Raw genomic sequence first — 15,505 nt, forward strand, 5'->3', positions numbered from 1 at the left:
ATTTGATTTTCTTAGTTGTACTACTCATTTATATCATGATCTCAACAATATCTTCAATTATAGACCTACCAAATAAGGTCAAGGGTATGTGGAATGCATGCATGCACCATGGGGAGCTCACTCTTGGAGGTATTCAAAAGAATCATCCAAAGAAAGACCTCACAAGGACTTTGTGCAGTGGAAAAAACAGTCGGTTTTGTTGAATTTTTAAAGATCACATTTTCCACGAGTTTGAAAAGGTGATACAAACAAAAGTTATAGCTCGTGAGCTGAACTTTCACCTCAAATGTTTCATATTTTTTTGAGCTATGAGCTGTGAGCTATGATTTTTTTGGTGGACCCCAGTTTGCCCATGCTATGCAGCCACACTCCCTCTTCCACTTTATCATTTTCCTCTTTCACACACACTGCTCCCTCTCCTTCCCACTCCCAAACCTGCAACTCTCATGTCCTAATTCACCCTCTTTACCATTGCCACATCTCTCACACCTCCATAGCCTTCATCCTCCATTTCTACACCCTATGTGTCCCCCTTTCTCTCTACATATATGTCCATATTACCATACTCTCTTCAGCTTTGTAAAGAACTTCAAAAAATCAGCAAAAATCTAAGAATAACCTCTGCAAATGAAGGCTTTATCATGAATTTTCCAAGGTTTGAAGATAACATAGCTTCATCGACACGCGCTACTTCGCCATGCTAACCGCTTCTTCTTCCGGTGCTGTAAAGATGTGAATGTCAAAGCTTCAACCTCTCTTTACAAGCTTATCCCTTCTCTAACTTTTCTCATCATATATCTCACCATTTAGTGAATGATTTTGTAAATATTTTTTAGTGATAATTATTAACTACTAACCACTAACCTTATTGTAAAATGCACCCTCTACTAGAGTAGGCACTCCCAAATTATTCACTCCATTCTCTCTCCTTTCATCCTTAATAATTCTCTTCCCTTGAGTCCACATCCATGTGACTCAAAGGACAAGAGAGACCCACCCTCATTAAAAAAAAATAAAAATTTGCATAATCTTTTATTCCTTCAAATAAACGTGATTAGGTCTAATCCAAATCGGGGCTTCTAAAACCTATAAATAGAGCCCTTCTCTCCCTTGTAAATCATCACATGATCACACTACACCACACCATTCTCAACACATAACACACCACTCTTCAAGCCTAGTTGTGTAGAGTGTGTGCATCGTGAGTGCTCTATTCCATCATTACACATAGGTGCATGGAGAAGCTTGAAGTTAGTTATGCCATCTAGAGGAGTGGACTGTATGCCATACTCTTCACCACACTTGTAGCCTACTCTTGTGCATAAATAAGATTTATAGTTTTGGGTGCAATTGTATGCTGCAACTATGACTCTTCTCTCCAAATTGACTTGATAAGTTGGCTCATCAGGTGGTTGAAGGTATATTGTCCTTGAAGTTTGTTGTGCCATTTTATGCTTGGTGGTTTGAGGGCTTGTTGAATTGTTTGCCTAAAAGGTCAGTTGTAAGAGGGTGCTCGGTGAGAGGGCTCCCGTGACCCAAAGATAATTTGTGTATTGGCAACAAGGTCAAGTTTTGTGTTGTCTCTTTATTTCTCCTCAAGCTTTGTGTGCATATAGTCTTTAAGGCTAAGACTGAGTTGCTCAAGTTGATTTGTGCTCTTTACCTCTCTCTGGTGTGGTGAATGTTTGTGTTTGGTGTGTGTGGCTATCTTGCATTCCCCTCTCTTTGTGCGTTTGAGTACAAGGAGATATCACGTGCGTCCTAGTTCGCATCTACAACTAGGTGGTGCCCCTTTTCTTGTTTGGTTTCTGGCTGTGGGTTGTTGTTGTCTCTGATTGGGCTTGCCCCAGCCCCAATTGAGCAGCACGGGAGCCTCAAAGGGTGTTTAGAGGCCGCTCTTCTTGTTGCCCGCCCCGGACCGCCTCAATGTTTAGAATGAAAACAAAAACATGCATGTCAAATTTGGTTCAATTTGAAACATGTTGACAAAAAGCCCGAATTAAGCCATCGAAGCTTGATTTTATAAAATCTTCATAGATTGGGCTAAGGGACTCCAAATTGCCTGATTTTTGAAATGAATGTAGATTGTAGAACTTATTGGGACTAACTGGGGAGTTCGAGCGAAATTGTCCAGAAAAACTGGGGTATCGATATCCTAAGTAGCCTAGAATAGCCTCATTTCCACCCTGTCAATCTAGAGGAGTGCTCTAGAAAGCTAGATTTTAATGACTTTTTGAGCTTCCTCCATACCACTTATGAGGGGTATGTTCCTAACCTTGTTTAGAACCATTTGGAACTTGGGGTTGAGAGTTAGAGTGCGTAGAAAACTCTTGGCAAGCTGTAACAATTTGGGACTTGTCAGGACCAAAACTGACCATAGTGCCCAACCCGACCATCCAAACTAGACTAAATTCAAACCATAGCATCTCCAACGCTAATAAAATACCTATATATGCTCAAATGACCATTTGGACTGAAACCAAAATACCCCCTACAAAATTATCTAGGTTTTTGCAAGTTGTCTAAATTGGGAACTAACTTCATGGGAGGGTAGACCATAGTGTACTTAAACAATGTACCATGAAGAAATTGGCGAGAAAATCAAGGAAAGACTAATTAGAGCAAGAGTTAGCCTAAGAAACCGCAAAACGTGATTTTTGACGTATGGAGTCAAACGAACAACAATGCGGCTCAAAATCAACACCAGAGCTTAGGACTATGTATCAAATAAGTCTACAAGTCTGGGACTGTCTAGTTCTTCAAAGAACCAAGTCCGTGGCAACATGTGCGACTATCACAGCGGTGAAAGAGTCAAGGGAAGCCAACAAAAACTAGTGGTAGCACCAAAGTGGCCTTAGGGGGCATATAGAGTGTAGGGATCATGTTCAAAATCTTAAAATCCAATTTGATGCAATTTTTATAGGACTAGAAAACCACCGCGATTTTTTTTTTTTGTGGTGTCATTTTTCAACTTTTTTTCCACATTTCTTGTCTAAAGTATGTTCACCACGCCCCTGAATCACATAGTATGTGAATAATCATTTCTTGAGCCCCTCCATGTTAGCTAACGCACTAAGTCTTCTCAATGACCCCAACTTATCCAAACCCCACAAAAGATGTTCAAAATTGCCAAGGGACCCCATGGGTACCTACAACATGTTCGTTAAGCAAATTGATGACAAAAGTGTCCAAATACTCCATAAGAAAATAATTGCAACTGTTTTGTAGGTGTCCAAATTTTTCCAACTCTCCACTCTTAGCTTATATAGAGTTGGAACATTTCATATTGAACCTATTCCTTGAATTTGAGCTTATTTGGACAAGTGCATCTCAAGTTATGAACACTTTTACTTTTGCAACACTTGTAGCCCAAAAATATAACCCTGTGCACACTGTGGAAGTCCAAACTCAACCAAACTTCACCCAAGTCTTGTATCACATTTGTATGACCCATCCATAACCGTTTAGAAGCCACAAAAGTAAATAATCATGATTAATTTCTTTTCTTAGAGAATTGGCCCAAATTTGGTTCTGAGTGTTGGAGATGGTTCTTGCATGCTTGTGTGAGCTCGTAAGTGTTTGCACATCTCACCAAGTTCAATACAAAGAGGGAATGAGACTTCAAAGGACCATTGCAAACTTTTGGAAGCGAACACTCTTACAGGTTCCATGCAATCCACAAGGGTGGATAAGAAGAGGAAGACCATCAAAGAGAAGCTACAAGAGTTTCCACCCTATGAACTAAAGGAGAGCTCTCTGAAGGCAGCCAAAAAGTCTTACATTTTAGAGACGCTACAAGAAGAATAAAAAGTCTTACATTTTAGAGACGCTACAAGAAGAACACAATGTAGCACTCTGTTAACATGAGGCGTTCACTTAGGCGTTCACTTATTTTCCAATGGTGTTTATATATTTTTCAGTTATGGACCGGGCTTGTCGTTCCCATAATAGCTTAGATGGATTGGGTGATGACCGATGAGAGGCGCACCACAAGTAGCTAATAAGTAGATGTACCTAACAATTTTTCGGGCATATGTGGATGCCCATGTGTGAACAAGGGTGAGGCCTATAAAAGCCTGTAAACCTAACTTTTAGGTCATTCTTTTCATAATGCAATAGAGGTGCTCTTGCTCTACTTCTTCTTCTCCTTCTTCATTGTGTGCAATTCTAAAATTGTGTGTGTGTGTGTGTGTGTGTGTGAGAGAGAGAGAGAGAGAGAGAGAGAGAGAGAGAGAGAGAGAGAGAGAGAGAGAGTGTAATCGAGCATCACCCGACGGCATTGGCGATGAGGAGGTGGTTGAGCACAGCGGCGGTGGCAACTTCTTCTTCTTTCGTGGACGGAATCCTTCAGGACGGATAGTGCAAAGCGGTGAGTGACACACCATTTGTCTCTTCTTGAGCTTGCTACAGTAGTAGTTGTGTGCTTCTAGTCATCTATGGCTAGCACACGGTGCACAGCAAAGCCCCACTGCGATGGAAATCGTACATTTTTGGCACGGTTGCCGGGAGTTTGTTGCACAACAAACTTGAGGAGAACTCTGTGCTTGTTTGCGGGTCGCCGTGACGGACGTCCATAGCATAGCTCTCAAGCATCAACATAAAATTATCGATACAGGGGAAGCGACTCGGATGAAGCATGGAAACTCACTAGGGTGTCAATCCTAATGAAGTGAACTCGAAGAGATGCAACTACCAACTCTACAAGCAAATCAAACGCACAAAAGCCAAGTAATCTGCCTATGTTCTTCTACACAGCTCTACAGTCATCACGCCCGTTCACCATGAAAATCATATAGGAATCGCATGAAACTTGAAGGGAAGCTACAGGGGACTATCAGGAACATATCCTATCACTATCATAGCATTCTGGAGAGGTACAACGATCGCGATCGTTCGTCCCAAACTACGCAAAAACAGTAAAAGGGAGATCCTAAAGGGTCGTTTTTAGGTCCCTAAAGCCTCTCCTAGGGTCAAAACAATATAAAATGCGCATATAAACACTCAAAATAGCGATTTAAGGCCTAAACGGATGCATTTGAAACCTTCACCGAATCTTGAATGCTTACACTTGAATGAAAGAGCAGAGTAAGAGGAACACAATGCAAGAAACAAAACTGAATTTGGATTACCGTTGCCCCAGAAGCGATGATTACAAGTTGGAGCAAAGAGGTAGCTCTCTGTACGTAACGCAGTAGTCACCTATCTTCAAAAAATGATCTCCCTTTCCCACTAACCTTAGTGTATTATATACCTAGGGCTTTCTAAAGTGGCCGGCGGCCAACTTCTCATGGACCTTTACATACATCATTGGAAAAATTACATCTTTGAATCAGACTTGACATAGACGATTGCCATTAGACTTTTACAGGTTTTGATGTATTAAACATGCATCGGAAAAATAATGTGACCACATCAAAACTTTGGCCGGCTGACCCAATGGGCACCTTGGCTAGGTGGGCACTTTATGTTGTTATCACCTCCAAACAGTGCTACTGCGGGAAGTTTTTTAATTCACTTAGGAATGGTAGAAAGGCTGTTGTGTGTCTATGTGTCTTGATTCAGATCTGTTGAGAATCTCCGTTTTCTGCATTTTTTGTGTTTTCTGCGTTTTCTCTTCAGTACTGATAAAGTTATGTGTTTGTTCTGTTTTTTGTCGAGTTTCTGCATTTTTGTTTAGTCTTGCAATTCTGTTAAAAGTCTGTGTTTTCTTTATTTTTCCAACATATTGCACAGTAGGGACACAGAATCGGAAAGGTGTGAACATGTGAAAATAAAAATTCCAAAAATAAGAAAACATAAAACAGTGCATAAAACAAGAGGGGCCAATTAAGAAAAAGCCTATCCTAAAATTTAGGATCGGGATCATTCCCCAAGCCCAAGCCCACGCCTCGGTCCTGAGTCTTATGATATAGTAGTAACTTTACAGATTATATATAGTCTTCTTATCCAAGAGGGAATGAGGGGATGTGGGACAAGTCCTTCAGTCTCCCTTTCCCACTTGCACTCTAGGACCTACTAGTTCAAGCCCATTTCCCAACCAAAGATAGACTATTTTGGGGACTCCGAGAGCAATTTAGAACCAAACGGTGGGCTGTAAAGAACACCGCTGTCGTGCAGCTCCGCTCCCATGATAAGAAATATGCCAAAAAGATGCATATGAAGCTTATTGAAAGCCTAATTGATTACAGTGATGAGGGCTTGTTAAACAGGCCAAGTTTAATGATTAATGTATGCCAGATGTGGCTTAAAAGGGCCAAAATATGCCTTAATGATGCCAAAAATGATTATGCTTTAAGTGAGCATAGATGGGAGTTTATGATCTAGAACTGTAATGCTTAAAGTGCCCTACTGACTTGTCTTTACGGCTCGTCGATTGGAGCTACAATGAATAAGTTATAGCAGTTTAAAGTTCAAGTCGATTGCAGATCTGTACGGGATTAGGCAACTACAACTAAGGTGACAGAGATGAAATGAATGCACGGGCATGGAGTGCTCACTTTGTGGAACGCGTCGGTCTTTTCAGATTAGTGATCGGAGTCCAGGTCGCTAAGATATTAGCCGTTAAAGATTCACCGGGGGTCGGTTTCGTACCAGTCCGGTCCGCTCGATCGGAGTGCCCTTTGGAAATTTTGACCTGCAGCCAGGGTTTTGGAATGCGGGAACGGTAATAGTTTGAGGAGTCTCATGTTCGGGATGCCATTTCATGTAGTGCTTGGGTGGCAATAGTCGTGATTGGAAATGCCCGACTAGCTCGACTAAAATTCACGATGATATTGTTAGTCAAGGCCTGCTTTGGCTAGTATGTCACTTTGAACAATGATTTGGCTGATGCGTATACCTACTATGGCGCCTTTACGAAAGCATGACGTGTATGACAAATATAATGCCTTGTTTTTGCGAATCAAAGCTTTAATCAATGCCGCATGCCAAATAAAGTGAAGCTATGCATGCCAAATGGGGTACCCTTTAAGGGCAGCCCATTGCCCATAAAACTATATTGGCCGCCCATTTTATGAAAGTCAAAGGCCAAGGGCCCATAACTAATAGCAAGTGGCTGTCCGCCTGCTATCTGAAGGCCGCCCAATTAGAGGGCATAGACAATGGTTGCCCGCCCAAGCCACTAAGGGCCGCCCAAAGGAAATCAAGCCCATGACCTAAAAGGAATGGCCACCCAAATTCAATAGGGGCTTAAGTGTGAAGCCAAGCAAGGAAAAGAAAAAGGAAGCCTTAGTCAGCGACGAGTAGAGCGCAGGGGGGAGAGGAAGACTTGCACTGACCACACACAGAGGGCATTGAGCGATGTCCAGCAAGAAGGGAAAAAGCCAGAACTTGCCAGCGTGCATCATTTGGTACTGATCCGGGAGGATTTGGCGCTGCTCGTCCCCGTCAGTTGCCACGTCATTGGGCCGACTCCCGTGCCACGTCAATGACGCCCAATGCCACTGCTAAGGGAGGGCACACACTATTAATAGTGGGACGCTTTTGCAAGGGATGTAGGTCATTACAAGCGAGAGAATGAGGGGAAGCTTGGACGGGAGCAAGAAGGTAGAGAAGGATCGAGAGGGCTTAGCAAGGAGGACACTCTCTCTCTCTCTCTCTCTCTCTCTCTCTCTCGGCTTAAGCAAGGAGGACACTTTCTCTCTCTCGGCGTAAGCAAGAACGAAGCCTCTCTCTCTCCATCATATACTCGAGAAGAGAAGTTCTTACTCTCTCTCACTCTCATGCTCGGCAAGGTAAAGGAGGCAAAGCTTCTCTCTTTCTCTCTCTCTCGGTTTAAGCAAGAAGGAAGCCTATCTCTCTCCATCATATACTCGAGAAGCAAATTTCTTACTTTCTCTCGCTCTCTTCCTCTCTCTCGGCCCTTGAGAAGAAAAGGGAGATGGAGAAGGGCATCGATCAAGGAGGATAGCAAGGAGAAGGGCAAGAAAAATAGGGAAGGAGATTGAAGCTTTTCCGAAGAAACTAAGGCGGGACACTTAAGGTAAGCAAAAGCAAGCTTGAGAAGGAGAACTCTATCAAAGCAGAAGAAGCATAGAATGAGTCTGGTCGAGGCAACCAAGCAAGGGATAAAGTTTTGGCTAGCAATTGAGAAGCAGGAAGAAGTTAAAACCTGTGAGCGGCAATTAAGCGAGTGCAAAGCATAAGGAGCAGGAAGCTGCGGAATAATTGGCAAAATTGAATCTTGCTGAATCTAAGGGAACTTGAAGCAGATGAAGCGACAAAAAATAAATTACTATCACCGTCATCGAATAGAGATAGATTAAATAATTGTTAAGTTCGATGTCGTTAATGGACCGGTTAATTTTGTAAAGCGAGAGCTTAAACTCCTAGCTAGCAGATGATCCAAGTGACGGCACCGTTAACAGCCCGCGTTGGCTAAGGACTAGATTGTAATCAGAGTAACATTCAATTAATTGATGATTGCGGTGATTGGCAGAGCTGTCAGTGTCTATTTTTCTTGTTCTCTCTCTTTCACACCTCCCACAGCCAGAGGCCCGACGCCTTCCCGGCTCACATAGGGAATACTTATCCCCCGACATCTTTGGTGAACCCGACGTGAAACGAGCTGGGGTGGGAGGTGAAGATGGAGAATTTAGAGCAGATGATTGCATAGTTAAGTGCAAACGGTTTTGATGATGAGTCAACGGCTCCAGATTTTTCAAAGATGCTTCAATTGGTTCAAGGATCTCTGTTGGAAATAGAGACCATAAAGAAGAAAAATCAAATGGATGATGCTTTGGATGCAGCTTTATATGCAGTATACCATGACAGACGACTCTTTGATCGATAGGATCTAGAGAGCTACCTAGAGTGCTATGAGCTGGAGACCAAGGTAAGAGGGATACCAGAAGAATTGATAATAAAATCTTTTGAGCACTTAGTGAGTTCAGATGTGAAGGAGCAGATTCAAGAAGTTATCAAAGCTTGCAACGATGATTGGGAGTATTTCAAAGAAGCTATTGTGCAAGAACGTTATGAGCAGTATGAAATCTATCAAGAAATAAATTCAGGTCTACCAGATTATGCAAATATTTGAGGAAAAGTACGATCAAAGTTAGAAGCTGTGACTGATGAGTTTATTGTGCAAGATGCTACCTTCTTACAGGTTAATGATGAATACATAGTTGAAGCTGTGTATGCAAAGTTGGGTTTTGCAGATGTTGTCCATGAAGTAGAAGTCTTTGAGGGTGAGGCTTTACAGCTTCAGGATACACAGGGTGATTTTTTTAAAGAATCTACACATGCAGTTGGGGATACACAGAATGAATTTTGCAAAGAACCTATGCATGCAGTACATGAAGAAAAGAAATCAGGGGATGAAATTTTGCAGGTAAATGAGTGCAACCAAATTCAAGTAGACATGCAGGAAGGTTCAGTTACAACTGATACTTTTGCTACTGAACAAGAATTAGAGAAAAATGTTTTTGCTACAGATTCTACCATTGAGGCGATTGAAGATACTGGTATAGGTTTTGCAAAAGAGTTGATTATGATATAGATGTTATGGGTCAAAGCAGGGTTGCTGTTCAGAGGAGCAATTTTGGTATACCAGATTTATCGAATTTGGATGTATCAGATTTTGAGGACTTGACTAAGCAAGAGTATGTGCTTGAAGATTGTTTGGTGGACGAAGCGGCCGTTTCCAGAGAAGGATCATATTTTTTTGGGAAACCATTGTAAAATTCTTTTGTAAGGAAGCATCTCTAAACCGAGAATTTGTCAAAGGATGTATGATTATTCTTATGGGGGCAATTGTATATTAGAGAGCCAGTTAGAAGTTTAGGAGCTTTTGGCCGGACAAGCTATTTGTAAAGACCTAATCTATAAAGGTCATTTTTTGTAAGTTTGAACACAATCTTTTTGATGGAAAACTAAGAAGACAGCGTACTTTTGAGAGCTTCTTCTTGTTCAAACTTGTAATCTTTGCCATTGCGGCTACGATAATCCAAATTCAGATTTGTATAGAAACTTTGATGATAGGTCCGTAGAATGGCAAAAATGCAACTTTTTTGTACCTATTTTTTTTGCCCAAAAAAACATTGGTGAGGTCAAAGCAGCCATATGTTTTGGTCACCAACCCACTGAAGTTAACGGGGCATTTTATCTCATGTCCTACAAAAATCCCCACTCTTATTTATATGCAATCAACCGTAAGAAATTGCTGTTTTGGGCAAAATGCACTGGTCCATCAACTTTGGAGGCTTGTAGTGACCAAGGGATGAGAAAAATTACAAGCTTCTCATTTTTTCCATATGTAGTAGTTATTGAACTATAAGATCATGAAAGGATTTTTCAAAATGAATGGATCTACTATGGTTTTGGAATTGTTTCCCAAAACTTGAAAGGACACTTTTATGTCCTGTTAGGTTACCATTCTAGTGTTAATGATCATGACTACATTTCGTCAAAATCGCATCAAATGGTCATACGACGCCGGAATGACAAGCGGTTCAACCCACAGGTGGTATGCAGATTATATCGGGATCAAAGGTGAGGAAAATCAGCCCTTTGTCACGAAAATCTTGGGAAGATATAGGCCAGGTAGGCCAAATTCTAGCTCATTGTTCATTTTCACATTTTGAGAGAGAAGGAGAGATCTTTTTTACCTAGAGCGAGCTGCCACGTTTCTACCCCGTACGGACGGTCGGAGCCAGCATTTCACACCAGATTTCACAGGTATGTTCCTTATCAAGTAAAGATCAAGTCTATTACGCATGCAAGCGCGAATCATTGCACAAACGGGCGAAGGGATCAAATCAAAGTCGGATCGGGTCAAAGAGGTCAAGGGCCCTTAAAGGCATCCAAACAAAACTTTTTCAGGCACAGAACACATCAATGTGCTCCCCACAAGCTTAGGAACAAAGCCATATGGTCAAATCATAATTTGGTGGTGGTACACCGATCGCGATCGGTGTACCTCACTCTAACAAAATTTGGGACAGAATATGCAAAACACCGCCCCTTAGCCTCGCCTACAATTTGCTGGTGCCAAAATCAATTTTGGCCTCCATGGTACGATCGCGATCAATGCCCCCAGATGCAGGTTTTGCAACTTTTGATTTGGCCCAGGCTTGGAACTCAATTAAAAGTACACTCTCTTGAATTTTCAAGGAAAATGCACAAATTTTGCTTATGGAATGGGCCTAAATTGTCAAACACAACCGAAAAGGGAAAATTTGACCTACAACTACCAAAATCCGGTTAAAAATAATGATGGATGGTTTGAAAGGTACACTTGTCCGACTAAGAGTTAGAACAGTTGTAGAAAACCTCAAATGGATCTCAGAATCTCCTACAAGTACAGATATAGTCATTTCAGTCTCGAATGATCACACAAAGATAGAATTGGAGCCGAGCCAATGCCAAAGACCAAAAGGTGACTTGGGGATGCTCAAGGATCACATGGATATCCAAGGAATGCCTGAAAAATGCACAAATTTGGAAAACCTCCTAAGACAGGGTATAAAGTGCCTGATCGAGTCAAAATCAGACAATGGAGTAGGCTCATGGTAGTAGAACCTCATGGAAGCAGTGCGAGCTCTAAAACTAACTTCAACTAACTCTAGGATCCAACCAAATTTCTTCAGGAAAACCCAATATGGTTAGACTTAGTAAAATATGGTCAAACAGTGAAAAATTGCTCTAATTTTTTCATTTTAAGTCCAAAGTTGAAAATAAATCATCATTGGGCTAGGCAGGCATAGGGGTTCATGAACATCTAGTTTTCACTAGAAAAAGGCCCAGAACACCGATCGCGATCGGTGTACCTCAGCATCAGATTTTGACCAAAACCTATCAGATCCCTTGTATACATCTTGTTCAACTCACCAACCAAGTTTCAAGCCATTTGGACATCAAAAACTCATAAAAAGTCAAAGTCTAGTCCAAAACACCCTTGTAACGCAGAATTGGGACCTGTAAACTCAAAAGTGGTTCAAATGAAACACAGAGTGGACCAAAATGACCCTCCAACTATCAACAACCCACTCATGTGATCAAATCTAATTTTGGCCTTTGTACTACGATCACGATCGGTGTACCTCAGCTCCAGAATTGGCTCAGATTTTAATCAGATATGGACAAGAATGGATGAAATTTGTTCAAATTTATGATCAGTTTTAACTTTTGAACAGTTTTTTACTAAAAGTCTAAATGCGATTGATTGCGAAGGGAAAATCCTGACAGCTTGTGATTTTCCTGACACAGAATGCCTTGCCAAAAGAAAGAAAGGCAGTGGACAACAACACCATATGAAGTGGAGGAGCTCGCGACAAATGAAAAGGATCACATCTCGAATGAAATACTTGCTCAGATCCCTCCCCACATATTCACCTCGAAGTTTAAGGATGCGGATGGTGACATGGTAAAGACAACTATCATGCCACGAGAGATATGGAACCTTCACCAAAGGCCGGAGGTAATAGAGGCAGCGCGAGCTGTGCACTTGGAGCAATTTTTAAGATTACAGCCATGGGGAACAGATTACATGAGGTCCCACGAGCTCATGAGCTCTATACAATATGACGGGCAGGAAATGCTCACGGACAAGGATGGATCGAAGGTGAAAGTAAAGGTCACGAAAGAAATCATCAACGAAGCTCTGCATTTCCTCCTAGGGCAACACGATTTGCTGGCGAAGAAAAAGTCACTGGATAATGAGAAGGCATTTGTCAAAGCAAAGGGAAACAAATACAAATACAGTGACATGATATACGGAGAGCTGGAATTGCCGATGAGATTGATCTCTCAGCATTTCAGAGCACAAAAGCCTCCTCGCTACACCGAGCCAATCATGCACATTGTCGTGGTCATGGCTCTAGCGACAACCGAAAATAGAACCATTTGCTGCAAATACGGTTCTTACATTTTGGAAAATTTGATTGAAGCAAATTTGAAAAGCTTGGCAAAAAACAAAAGCTACATGAACGCAGGGCCGATGCTAACCAGAATAGCATACCAGGCTTTGGGAATGATTGAAGATTTGCCAGCTGCCAGTAAAGCTGGTTTCTCATTCCGTAAGGACGACCCCTGGCGCGACATCATCGCGCTCAGCAAAGGCCACCAAAAAAAGCTCGAGTGATGAAGAAAACACGGAGACAGATGATGAAGGAAAATATCAAGAGTCGAAAGACAAAGGGCCATCAGAGTTTGAATAAAGTGAGGAGGAAGACTCCACAAAACCGCTCAAGAGAAAAAGAGGGGAGAGAAGTGCAATACCGCAGTCAGACCTGCAAAAAGCATATGCGGAAGCTCAACAAAGAGTTGAGGAAAGAAGATCCAAGTTAAGGGCTAAGAGACAGGCTAGAGGGGCTGCAACACAACAGACACAAAAAAGAAGATTCAAAAGGGAAAGGCAAGAAAGAATAGATAATGCAACTCGCATACGCGCGGAGAAGCAAAGGTTAGAAGCAGAGGAAAAGGCTGCGGAAGTGGACACCTCTTCGCAGTCCACTGAAGTAATGAAGGAGAAAGACGCGGCTGATGAAACAAACGAGGCAGAGCAGCTAAAGAAGATCCAAAGAGAGAGGAATCTGGAAGCGCGACGGGCAGCGGATCTCACCCGCCAAAGAATCATCAGGATTCTAAAGAAAAGAAAAGCGGAAGCATCCGCTTCGCAACAAGGGGAAGAGACTTCCAAAAAGAGGCACATACAAGAAGAATCAAGCCCACCTCCTCCCTCGCCCAAATCACCTCCTCCCTCACCTAAAAAAGCGCCTCCCCCCTCTCCAAAATCTCCTCCTCCTCCCCCTTCTCCATCGAACAAAAAACAACCAACTCCTCCCCCTTCAACCTCGCAAAAGGAGTTTATACCTCCTACAGAAGTAATCAGATACCACGAAGCCTGCCAGGCAGTGACTGGTTTTGATTACAAGCAAACTCTAAGGGAATTAGAACGGAAATTCCAGTGTCAGCACATGGTGCTGAGTGAAAAGGAAAGGCAAGTACAGGACGCCCAACAAAAGAAAGCATCTGGGCAAGAGGAGTTAGAAAGCCTGAGGGCGCAACTAGAACGCATAACGGAGGAGAGAGACCTTGAGCGACAACAGGCTCAGTCTATGATCAAAGACTTGGTGGACGTCAGGACAGACTTGACCGCCAAAGAAAAGGAGTGCCAAGAAGTGACGACTAGAGTACAGAAAGCAACGGAGCAGCTTGTTGCCTACGAGAGCGCAAGATTTCAAAGGCTTAGCAGTTCATACAATATTGTCAAAGGCACTCTGACAACTTTGATGGTGGCGAATCAAAAACCTGCTGGGGCTTTGGTCTCCACATCTGACGATGCCACAACAATGAACACTATAGCAACACTAAAAGCGGAGCTAGAGCAAGAAAAGCTTCAAAGAAGGCTGCTCGTATCAGGAATGGTGGCCCAAACGGCGACAAATGAGCTAAAGCTAAAAGAAATGGAGCAGCAACTAGCTCAAGCAAGCGCCGAACTACAGATTCAGAAGCAGATCAGTGACACACTGCTAAAGGAAAAATAAGATCTGCTTTTTCAACAACAAATCAAAGCAGACAAAGCCCAGAGTCAACCACAACTGCTGCCCGGACAACAAGTGCCAAATTTGCCTGGAACATCATACCAATGGCATCAAGAGCATGAATTTGAAGGTCCAGATCTGAATATTAGAGATGAGCTCAATGAGAGCATTCAGGACATGCAAGAGGGGCCAGCAAAGGAGTACATGCTCTATGAAAAGAAGATAATGGAGTCAGCAGCCCTGGCATACTTACAACCAGAAGAGCAGGTGGAAGGATTTGGCCATGAGTACCTCCCGTTTCCTCTGCTATGCCATGAAACAATTTTGTGGAAAGAAAAGATGTGGCCAGCCATGCCATGAAACAAAGATGGGGGTTACGAAGGCATTGCACTAACAGTGGAAGAAGCTCAGATGCTTGTCGATGACCACCCCAAGTGGAGGCAGGAGTGATTGGACAAACGGCCACATGATCTAACCAATTACCACAACGCTCCTCATCATATACAAATAGATCCCACTTTCTGCCAAGTCCCTAGAAGACGCACATGGAAAGACTTCGCCACATGGAAAGGGTCAAGGCCACAAAAACTGAATTACCCGGTCTTGACAGCGCAGCAACCCCCTACGATAGCCTACATGGTCAGCACACTGAATTCGACAGTCACATTGCTGCAGGATGTCCCCGACTTGGCGTGCCAAATGTTAGTAAAGATAGCCCGAATGATCTTGACCTGCATTTAGGTGTTTAAAGACACAGAAGGAGACGATCATCTAAGGAATCTGTTCTTGGAAGGACACAGAGGCATTTGCTTGAATCTACAGGATTCACCGCCACGACACATATTGTTGGCCATGTACTCTAGGCTAATGTACCTGACCTCACACTACTTGCAGACATTCAAAGAGGCCTTTGTCATAGGATTCTTTGAAATTGACTCAAGGATTTTCCATCCTATGGCGAAGGACCTCAAGGCAAGGTATGTAGCATACCAATACACATTATCTGAAAATCCATTCAGACA

The sequence above is a fragment of the Adiantum capillus-veneris genome, chromosome 2, assembly GCF_014529385.1.
Source record: "Adiantum capillus-veneris isolate H3 chromosome 2, ASM1452938v2, whole genome shotgun sequence".
In the NCBI taxonomy this organism is placed as follows: Eukaryota; Viridiplantae; Streptophyta; class Polypodiopsida; order Polypodiales; family Pteridaceae; genus Adiantum; species Adiantum capillus-veneris.